The sequence below is a fragment of the Rhodamnia argentea genome, chromosome 11 (assembly GCF_020921035.1).
Source record: "Rhodamnia argentea isolate NSW1041297 chromosome 11, ASM2092103v1, whole genome shotgun sequence".
NCBI lineage: Eukaryota > Viridiplantae > Streptophyta > Magnoliopsida > Myrtales > Myrtaceae > Rhodamnia > Rhodamnia argentea.
The window spans coordinates 12,028,315-12,039,262 of record NC_063160.1 but is presented as its reverse complement, the minus strand read 5'-3'; the positions used below and the strand labels follow the sequence as shown (position 1 = coordinate 12,039,262).

Below are 10,948 nucleotides of genomic sequence, written 5' to 3'. Positions count from 1 at the left end.
ACCCGAGGACCTCTGAATGCTAGCCATGGAGGTGGCGTTTTCTCTCAAAATCTCTCTAGAATTTACTCAAATTTGCCGAACCCCCCACTCTGTGACATTTATTACCTCTTATAGAGGACATCGCACCGCCTTGCGAGCATCCTCGGCCTTCATACAAGCATACCAGCTCACAAAATTCCTTTTAACCGCCATTTTTGTTCTTTTCTCTCACACCTATAGGCATCTACCTAAATTCGTACCATTTTCATACGAGTGTCGCGCCTACAAGATGCCAAGAGATGACGGGAACATTCTGGAATGAGGTTGGGAGGATTACGTAACGTGGGTGTCGTGAAACGGCCCCGGATTTGGCGGGAACTTGATTGGTTCTAGCGTTGGGCGCGGGAGTACAGGCAACGGCAAAAATGGGCATGGATCTCCCCACTCCGGCGACAAAACGCTGTGAAATTAGGTTCATTGGGACTGGAGACGAGTTGGCTACAAATGCCAATCAATTTAGTCATCAATTGTGTTCGATTGGGTGCTCAATTTGGTCAATTTCAAAAGGGGTGCAAGTTTGGGCGTGAAAATGGGCATAGGTTGAAGGAGATGAACAGTACTAGGTCGGCGGGTCGGATTCGCCCAACTCGGTAGACTCGATTTCGCCAATCTTGTTTAATTGTGCTTAAATACGACCATTTTTCGAGAAATTGAAGCCAAAATTGGGTTTCTTATCACATTTTCTATGTAAAATGGGTACTTTCATTAATTTATGATTTGGAATTTAATGAAAACCCCAAATTGTATGCTTGATCCGAAAATGATTTTTCCATAATTCAAAGATCAAATGACCAAATCAATCCAAATCAAGGTTACCAATAGATTCAGAAGGGTGAATATAGGGTAGGGGGTCTGGATTTTCATGGGTGTCTCTAGGAAAATTTTAATTTCAATTTAAGTGAAACCGATGACTAAATTGAAAAACAATGTGCAATTAAGCCCTTTATGTGAAAATTGAACAAATTGGAGGGAAAATGGACCCAATTGAAATTCAAGGCTCTAGATACCAATGTCATAGCTTATAAAAAGTGGAAATTGAAAATTAAAAGACCCAAAATGCTATTTTTTGGCTCGACTCAAATTTATATTTGTGAGGGAACATAGTGACCCAAATCTAATTTTCAGATTTTAAAGTGACCAATGTGAAGAGGGAATTAAAATAAAAATATTGAATATTTTTGGGTACTTTTCTGACCATAAATACTATTTTTTCGATTTTTGTTATTTTTATAATAAAATAAATTCGAAAAATATTAAACATTATGAAATATATTTTATGTTCAAAATTGGTTCCTAAGGCTAGGTCAAGGCTTCCAAGATTAATTTTGTAATTTTTATAAAATTTTTTAACTATTTTTAATTAATTTTTGAAAAATAAAATGATCAAAAATCACGTGTCAACAAACACGTTCCCGAATTGAAAAAGAACTTAATTTCCTTGGGTGCCCTAGATTCAGCTAGATGCAGGTATTCTTCACAATGTGAACTTTTGAAGGTTGTTCGATGTGCCTTGGTGATAATGAAAGGAATCAAGCATGATAGCCTATATGAACTTCAAGGTGAGATTTTGACGGGTTTCACTCCGGAGACGTCGACATCCGTTCGAGAGTATAACGATTGCTCGAGGAAGACTCGGGTGTGTTGTGCCATTGCACAAGTTTGATGCTGTTGTCGGGAACACGCGGTCGAAAGCTTTGATCGAGGCGGAGACCGGTAAGTCAATCAAGCATGCGCGACCGACAAAAGTATGGAGTTCTGCTCGGACCTAGTAAATAAATTCTGCATTGAAAAGGGCATAGTGAAACACCGCACTAGTGCTAGTAAACCACAACAGTTTGTAGAATTGATGAGCAGAACATTACTAGAGATAACCCGTAAAACGATCTCTAGTGCTGGTATGGCTTAAGAGAATTCTAGCGGATGCACTTAGTAAGGTGAGCTACCCGGTGAACAAATCTCCATCAACTGCGATCGGATATCGGACTCGCGAAAAAGTGTGATCGTGTGATGTTGCTGATTATTTTATTTTTAGAATGTTTGGTTTCCCGTGTTATTGTTGAGCAAGCGATGTGAAACTTGATGTGAGGGCAAGGTGCATATTCCATGGCTATGCACGAGGTGAGTGGAGCTATCGGTTGTGGTGCTCGAATACAAATTCACATGTTTATAGCAGAGAAGTTACCTTTAACAAGTCTTCGGCACTTCCGGATAGAAGTGTTTATGGTAGTATTAATACGGATCTGAATGGTACTCGGTTCAAGATGGAGTTGCAACCACAAATTCTTGAGGTAGCGGATACCAGCGAAATAATCGACACGTATAATGTTTATAGCAAGATGGAGCTTATAGAGCCAACGGTTCTTGTAATTGCTGATATTGACAAGGTACACATTCGATCTCCCGACGGATATGGATGCAACGAAGGTTTTGCTTTATTTGTGATAGAGGAACTTGTGTTGGAAAGTCCTTATGGAACAATTAAAGGCGTATTTGCAATTGGTATTCTGATAAGATCCATGGTTATAACCAAATTCAAGCGCGGCTTGGACTTGGATGACGTCTGTAGCGGTTGAACCCATTGGGGCTGTTGGGAAAGTAGCGGAGTTCGAAGTTCTAGTGAAGCAATTATGACTTGCTCAAACGTCGTGCCAAGATGAAGATTGTTAGAATATGTCTCGAGTTTGAGCCCGAAACGAAAATCTAAATATTCCGAATTTGATATTTCTTGTTTTTTGATTGATATCACGTTGGTTAAAGAAAGTCAAAATTTGAATATTTGTGAATACCTGCAACTGTGCCCTATGGAAACATATTCTATTCGGTGATATGTCCAGTTGGAGTTTATCTTGATTGAAGTGAGTCAAGGAAAAGAGAAGTCCAAGTTCGTTGACTAAGCCGCACAATTTTTTCCTTCTCCGAATAGAAGTCGGCCACATTGACATATTTATATATTATGATTGTGGAGGCTTCTTGTGGAAGTAATTGATGTGAGCAGAGGTGTATCGTGTGTGTAGAGAATTCTTTGAGAATTGTGCGCCATGGTTGATGCATGTGCAGAGGCATATTTGTGATAATTACATCGTAGACAACTTCCTTCGTGCATGAAATCAAAGACTAGCGTACGTGTTTTTAGCCGATTAAATCTTGTCGTAAGATTTGTGTTTTGATTCCTTTGTGAGATTAAGAGATTATTTCGCTAGGAATTGGGAGCTAAACACTATGTGTATTATTGGATATAATTGAGGCTTGGAAAATACTGAAAGTGTTTGAGTGACTAGTGGTTTGTAATCTTGTATATCGCTTGTTCTATAGTGGAATTCATTGCTACTCTCCTCGTAGACGTAAGTCTCTACGACCCAACCACGTATATCTGGTGTTCGATTTATTTTCTTATTCTATCTATTTATCGTTCAATCGCGTATTCCGTGCAACGGAGGCAATCCCAACACATCTTCCGACCATCAGTTATGGAAGAAAATGTTGCTTCCCTCGGCTGTAAATTTGAAAGCTTAGCGATAGAAATTACCAGAAAACTTGTTCTGATGCTTGTGTTTGTCATCTGTTACCTTCACATGCTCTCCTTTTAATTTCGATGCTATGGCAAGAAGAAATATGTAGGCACGTTCAGATTAGTAGAACCAACAACCAACCTCCGACAACTGTAACAACGACGGGTTCCGTCATATGCGTGTGAGGGACAATAATTCTGTCTCCAGAAATGATTGGACCTATATTGAAAATGTCCGGAAGAGCCTATTGGGATCTGTAAGATCTCTTGATAAAGTACAATCATTATGTATAGAAAATGTTACGAACTTAATCAATCACAGCAGAGGCATCAAAAGAAAGAGTACTTGATCCATCACAGCCAGATTAAACTTATGAAAAGAAAAGAAGATGAAAGGCCTAATTACTAACAAGGTTCTTGCAAACATAACATATCGGTCAATGCCGCTCCTTGTTGTGTGATCTGACAAGGGTTGATCCAAATGCCAGAAGTCCATCCGCAACCAGAAGGTAATCAACATCAAGACAAGCCTTGGTTAACAAAACCAAAAGAATCGAAAGACTAATTGCAAATGAGATTCCAACTCAAATTTACATAACGAACAGCCGAGTCTACTTTGATTAGCATCTAGAGTGGATGGTCTGCATCAACTGAGCTAACAACTAGCCCTTAAGCCGAACAAGCAAATCATTCGGAAAACTAGGAAATTGCTGGTTCTGCATCCACTTTCAGTCACCAAAAGGATGCATTATTCTATCATTACTTGCTAAGGAAAACGAAAATCATATCGTGTTTTGGTTTATACATCATTTCTTGTCCTGCAAGAATGAGAATGTGAACGTTGGCCACTACATTCAGAAAAGGGTGGTTGAAGTCTCAGCAATCAGCGACGTACCTGTCCAAAGCATGAAAGGAGAAAGGAAGAGGGGGGAATTTGTTCTCAAGTTCATGCAGAGGATTTAAATTGAAAACTAAGCTTTGTTGGAGAGCCTTAGCGAATCTCTATTCTTTGTCCTCTATGTGGCTGGCTTCGGGAAATCATCCATCACCAGTCTCGGATTGACCATTGTCGGATTGTTGGTCTTCCTCTGAACAACAGCAGTAGTCTGAAATTAAACAAACCACTTCTTGTAAAAGATGCTATTTTAGTGAACTATCCCCTGTGTAACCCAGTTCAAGAAATCATAAATAACTTGAAATATGCTCAATCTGAGGTGAGTTCAAAGAGCACAAAGGCTTTTCAACTCCACTGGCCAAGCAAGAATGGTAATATTACGGCTCACAAACTGCATCCTTTCAGTTAGTTCTGTTGCTTTAAATAAACCTTTAAAATATCACCATGTCCGAGTAAATTCAAATTCAACTTTCTACGATAAATCCTGGGAAAAAAAAGTAAAGGGAAAGTTGCAAGAAACCAAACGTAATCTATCAAATGTTTTGTCATACTACGGGTTAGGGGAGTCCAATTCACTTGGCACTGTCACTACTGTATCAAGTTTATCACTTTACCTGCCTCATGTTCCTTAGCCGCAGAAAGAGTAGTTGCATAATGTGTTTCTTCTCTCTCGCTCTGTTTCTTCCCTCTCGCTGTCCCATACTTCATCCTGACACCAAATGATATGAGCAATTTTCAAGGACGAATCAAATCTCCTTCAAAGTATTGCGCTGCAAAAAAATTTAAGTCTGCCACGACATGAACTTTTGGGTGCAAATCAGAATAACCAAACACCAGCTAGTTCTTTCTTGCTCGAAAGGAAGGATGAATAGATTTGCTACAGCTGATTACGTACCGACGTATCGCGAGGCTCGTCTCAGTCGCGATCCTCGTCACAGACCGATGGTATCCTAGAGCTGGAAGCAGAACCTTTGGCATTTTTCTGAGCTAAGCCATTTGACAGACAATTCTTGATTGCCCATTGACACGATCGCCTGTTGTATTCAATAAGACCAGTAGCTAAGGGTGTGCATGGTCACTTCTGGAAGTGGATTTCTGCTCCAGAAGTGCCTTTGGAGTATAAATCCGTTTGGTAATGTAACTTCCGAAGCAAAAATCCGTTTGGTAAAAAATTTTACTTCTGAAAGAAATTTCTACTTCTGAAGTAAATTTTCACTTCTAAAGTTGTTTTTACCCCAATTTGTGAAGTTAAAAAAAAGTAACTTCTTAATTGAACAAGTACTTCTTGGACAAAAAAAAAAACTCACAAAGTACTTCTTGCCTCATATTCTTTTCATTACGCCATCTCCCTCTTTTCGATTAAGTCCGCCTCCGCCGATTTCCATTGCCGCCCATTGCTAACCACCGACACCCATCGTCGCCGCCGCCAACTACCGACCACCGCCATCGCCACCACCACCGGCCACCGCCCATCGCCACCTACAACTATCACCAAACGCCGACCATTACCCGTCACCCCCTGTCACCGGCTATGATCACCACCCATCGCTATACACCGACCATCGCCCTCTACTGCCCACCTTCGACCACCGCCCCTCACCGGCCCCGCCACTAAGTAGCCTTTTCCAAGAGCCGCAGTAAAAAATAAATAGTAAATTTTTTATTTTTAAAAAGTAAATGATAATTTTTAATAATAAAAATTATTTTTTAAAGAAATTTAAAAAGTTTAAAAATAAAGTAGAAATTTTTGGCGGCCGACAATAATTCTTCATAGAAGATTTTCCGTTAATAATATTTTAGAAGTAGAAAATTTCAACCGATACCAAACTAATTTCTATTATCGAAATCAACTTCCGGAGCGAGAAGTAGAAAAATCAATTTATGCTTTTGAGTATAAGTAGAAAAATCAACTTCTGATCAGAAGTTGATTTCTGAAGCAAAAGTGTTATCATGTGCACCCTAAGCAAGTCTGACTTGGCCGAACAAGTACAAAAGCAAGAAATGTTAAATGACTCCACAGTATTTGTCATATAGGGACATCCATGGCTTCTTTTCCTTGGCCAGACTGGCCTGGTCACATTTATTCAAATGGAAGTCGAAATCTCATTGAAGAATCAGGGTTGGCTTTTAACAACCGAACAAGGCTGATTAGATTATGACAACAACCATCGCTTATTTTATTTTTGTATTCTGTCGTTTGTAGTGTAGCTCGACTGGGTGTCTTGAGTGCTCTTTTTTCTTTAAGATCAAGAACTGTTAATATTAAGGCTCCGTTTATTTCGAGAAAAATATGATGTTTTCGAAAAATATTTTTAAAAAAATATTTTTTAAAAAAATCATTTTTCAGGAAAATGACGATATTTTTCGATGTTTAGCTAAGACTTAAAAATAAATTGAAATATGATTTTCATCATTTGGCAAGGAATTGATTTTCCTAGAAAAATTACAAAAAAAATTTTTTGAATTTTTCATTTATTTTATTTTTCCACTAAAAAAACATCCTTTTGCTTTTTTATTTTTTTATTTCTTTTTCGTTCGCGAGAGGCTACACCTCGACAAATTTGGCGAGGCCGACCTCGAGCTTGCTGAATATGGCGAGACTCGACCATGTCACAAGTGAGCGGATGTGGCTGGTCTTCGATCGTTGCCATGGCCAACGACCTGTAGAGAAAGAAAAAATGTAAAGAAAAGAAAATAATAAAAAAATTAATTAAAAATACAAAATACAAAATATTATAATCGTAATTAAAATGAATAAAAAATAAAATAAATGTAAAGGAGTTGACGGAGCAAAGATGAGGGTAAATATTTCCCTCTTCTCAAAAGGAAAATATTTTCCCCACTTTTGAAGGAACTGTATCCATGATTTTCCTCGACTAGCTTATTTTTAGCGAACCAAACGCCAAAAAATTCGGAACTATTTTTTTTTTCGTGAAACAAACGGAACCTAAGATATTAGCAACAAGATAATTGTTTGCTATAGTATGTATCAATAGGCATTTTCTTTTTATTTTTTCCCCCAAATTTCAATGACATAGTCTCGCCCTATCTATCCGCTTAAGCTTTTGAGTTAAATAGCCCAACATAATATAGAACTCTGATTTTGTCTTTCTCAATCCTCTTTGCATGTAAGATGGGATGTTCAAATATTCCACATCTCTTTTGATCAGCTCTGGGTGACAATTCTTAAGACGATGCAAAAATATGGCTCGACGCAAGAAATTTATTGATGAAGTCAAACTCGTAATCGACACATATTTAGGGAAAAGTGTCAAAAAAAGTCCTAAGTCTATTGCATTGGTGTCAATTTAGTCATAAACCTTTTATTGGTGCCGATTTAGTCTTAAACATTTTACATTTATGCCAATTAAGTCCATTCGGTCACTTTTGACAAAAAAAATCGCTAATGTGGACGCTAGCCGTCCCACGTGGCACGATCGGCATGTCTGACGACCGGCACCGACGTTGACATTTTAAAAAATTGTAATGCCTTTCAAGAAGGAATTCTCATTTGCTTTATGTAATGCTAATTGAATAGGACGTTGACCAAAATTACAATGTATTTTAAGTTTTTACTTAAAAAAAGACAATCCAAAGAAATGATATGTGTGTATATAAGGAAAGAAAAAAACATTTTACACTAGAATTCTTTTTAAAGAATTTGTTATATCCTAGAGAATATACAACATATAATATTGAAACACGAGAGGATAAAAACAATTATGACGTTACGCAGTTGTCATGTCAACACTTGCAAATAAGTAATTAAGGATATTTTGTGAGGGAAACGCGATCGAGATCCCTTATAAGTATGAGGTCCATTTTGCTTTAAACAACAGTCTAGATAACAGTATAGATTTCGACCAAAAAAAAGATGACAGTATAGATTACTTTAATCCAAATAAAATTCTACACACCTATATTAAATCATGCATCACTAAGGAATTTCCACATGGCGCCAGGTCATGCCCGCAACCACAAGCATTCATATCTAACTTTACTATGATAGATTAGGTTAAGATTAGATATAGCAAGATCATGCATTTCAACACAAATTTTGAAATGGGAAAATGCATAATTGATTTCTGAATTTTGGTCAAATGTGTGATGTCGATATTCATAAATTTTCAATTTGTTTAATGCAGTACTTGAACTTTGATCCAAAGTATTCAATATGGTTCATGAACTTTGAAATATTTTCAGATAATCTAAAGACCATGTCGCACAAATTAAAAATTTGAGAACGACATTATACATTGAATCAAAATAAATGGACCATTTATGTTATTATTCCTCTTGAAATTGGTTTAGAGTCGATAAGCCATCCCAATGGGCTTTCAAAAGTCTATCCATTGTCAATCGGCTTGCAATTTTCTTTTACTAGAAACATGAGATACATGAGAATTGGAGTTATTGCTAAGAGGCTACAAATTTGTCACTTCAAACAGATGTTGGGCCAGTTGGTTCAAACATTGTAATTTGGGCTTGGAGTGTGGATCCGTCTGAATCATTTGTCATTTTCTCCCTTATATATCTTATATTAGGAGGGCGAGATATAATAGAACTCTACAAAATATTTTTTGCATGAAATGCCAGATACTATATATTGCACGACTATAAAAAAAAATTGCTCAAACTCCGAGATGAGAACATTCTTAAAAATTGAAAAGTCATTCATCACCTATCAATGAACTGTAGCGTGTGTCGTGAAATGAACTCCGAGAGTTCTCACGATTTTGACTTGGCCACTCCTCTCTCTTTTTCAGCTCGAAGTGACCCGATGATGAGAAGTTCCGCTCTTCGATCTCGGAATCTAACGGTAGTTAAAAAAATGCGTGAGTGAGAGTATAACCAAACATGCATCCGGACCCGGCCCATCTACTTAAAAAGCCTACGGGGCTAAAGCTTGGTCCTAATTAATTTAGTAACAAAGGAAATTGACTCTTCACCCTTGCTCATTGAAGCACAAATCCATGCGAGATTGGCCATCGATCTCGAGCAAGAAAGAGGTCAGCGAGCGTGTACATGGTGGTGTTGTGTCCCATATGATTTCCAATGATGCGAGTGAAAAGGGGGTCTCCTGATTTTGACCGCTCATGGCGCAGTATGACAGAAAACAAAAGAGACCCAAAACCCCAAAAAGAGCATTTTGCATAATTCCCCTTGTTTCTCCACCATCACATAAATAAGGGACGGTTGTCCCAAAAACCCTAAATTTATTGTATGACGGTCAATTCAGTTATAAGCATTTTAATTATGATAATTCATTATAAATCTTTACAAATTTTATTAATTTATTCCTAAACATATTATTTTGGTGTTTGACCAAAAAGACTACATTGACGAACTATAAAAAAAAAATTAGGACTAATTTGGCATAATTAAAAGATTTGAGATTGATTTGGCCGCCGTATAATGGGTTTATGACTTTTTTGGACAATTATTCTTATGAATAACATCTCAATTTTCAATTCAATCTTCGATGTTATCTTCTTTTTACGTGTCTGATTTTACCCTGCGTAAGTAGCATGGTATGCGATGAATATCGATATTGATAAATGATACAAATATAGGAATTGCCGTTGAGAGATACCGAGCATCGAGATGGACCTCGATATCCGACCCCCTTTGACCGAATTCGTCTTCACATAAAAAAAATCAGGAATAAGATTTTGAAAAAGGAAGGGGAGGAAAGAAGGAAAACAAAGAGGAAGACGATGATCCCTCCCAATCCCACGCCCTTTGCCCACCAGCCTGTCACCTCTGCTTTTCGAACACGTGTCGCGCCTCAAACCTGGGGCGGGCCCTTTGGACCACATTTACCACGTGGCCGAGGCCATCCCTTGCCGACTGCTGCCACGTGGACCCCCCGCACACTCTCGGAAAATTGGAGGACCACCTTTTGCGGATGGGCGACCCGGCTAGATTTTTGCTTCTTTGCGTCGAAAACTTGGTTTCTTCCCATCCTGTCAGATGAATACTACGTACCCATTTGAATTCTTTTTTTTTTTTTCAAATCGATCCCGATTTCAAAGAACCTTTTTTTTTTTTTAAAGAAAAGGCATAATACTCACAAAGCATAATTGAACCGAATAAATTGAAAGTCATAAGGAGTGCAAACTCGAAAAAGTCCTTTCTTTTTAATCTCTTTTCGAATTGCAGCCTCTTTCAATTATTTCATGGTCGCTATCTACGAAGAGCGGGCCACAGCTGAAAGTTGTCCCCAATAACTAAAGAATCACAACCACACTCACTCGTCTTTAAATTCCAATTCCTTCTCCCTTTCCTTTCTCAATTTATTTCTCCTCCTTTATTTATTTATTTATTTTGTGTGTTTGGACAGTGGGAAAGGTGAAATTGGGAAAGGAAAAGCAGGGCAATAAAAAGAAAAAGTAGGGAGGTGTAATTATGTTCGGTAAAGGAGTGGAGACATACCATGAGAATGTTTTTGGTCCTCTCTCGGTTAATATGCCAATCGGTCTGAACCCCACAGAAAGTGACCCCAT

The 10,948-nt window shown here is 38.0% G+C and overlaps 1 long non-coding RNA gene across 1 annotated transcript; it reads right to left on the bottom strand.

Annotated features, from left to right (window-relative positions):
- Positions 1-3,684: 3,684 nt before the first annotated feature.
- On the bottom strand, positions 3,685-4,857 carry LOC125312753. The gene is made up of 3 exons (XR_007196800.1): positions 4,443-4,857; positions 3,958-4,009; positions 3,685-3,802 (listed from the first exon to the last, which is right to left on the bottom strand). It is a non-coding gene; the product is annotated as an uncharacterized LOC125312753 (long non-coding RNA).
- Positions 4,858-10,948: the final 6,091 nt, after the last annotated feature.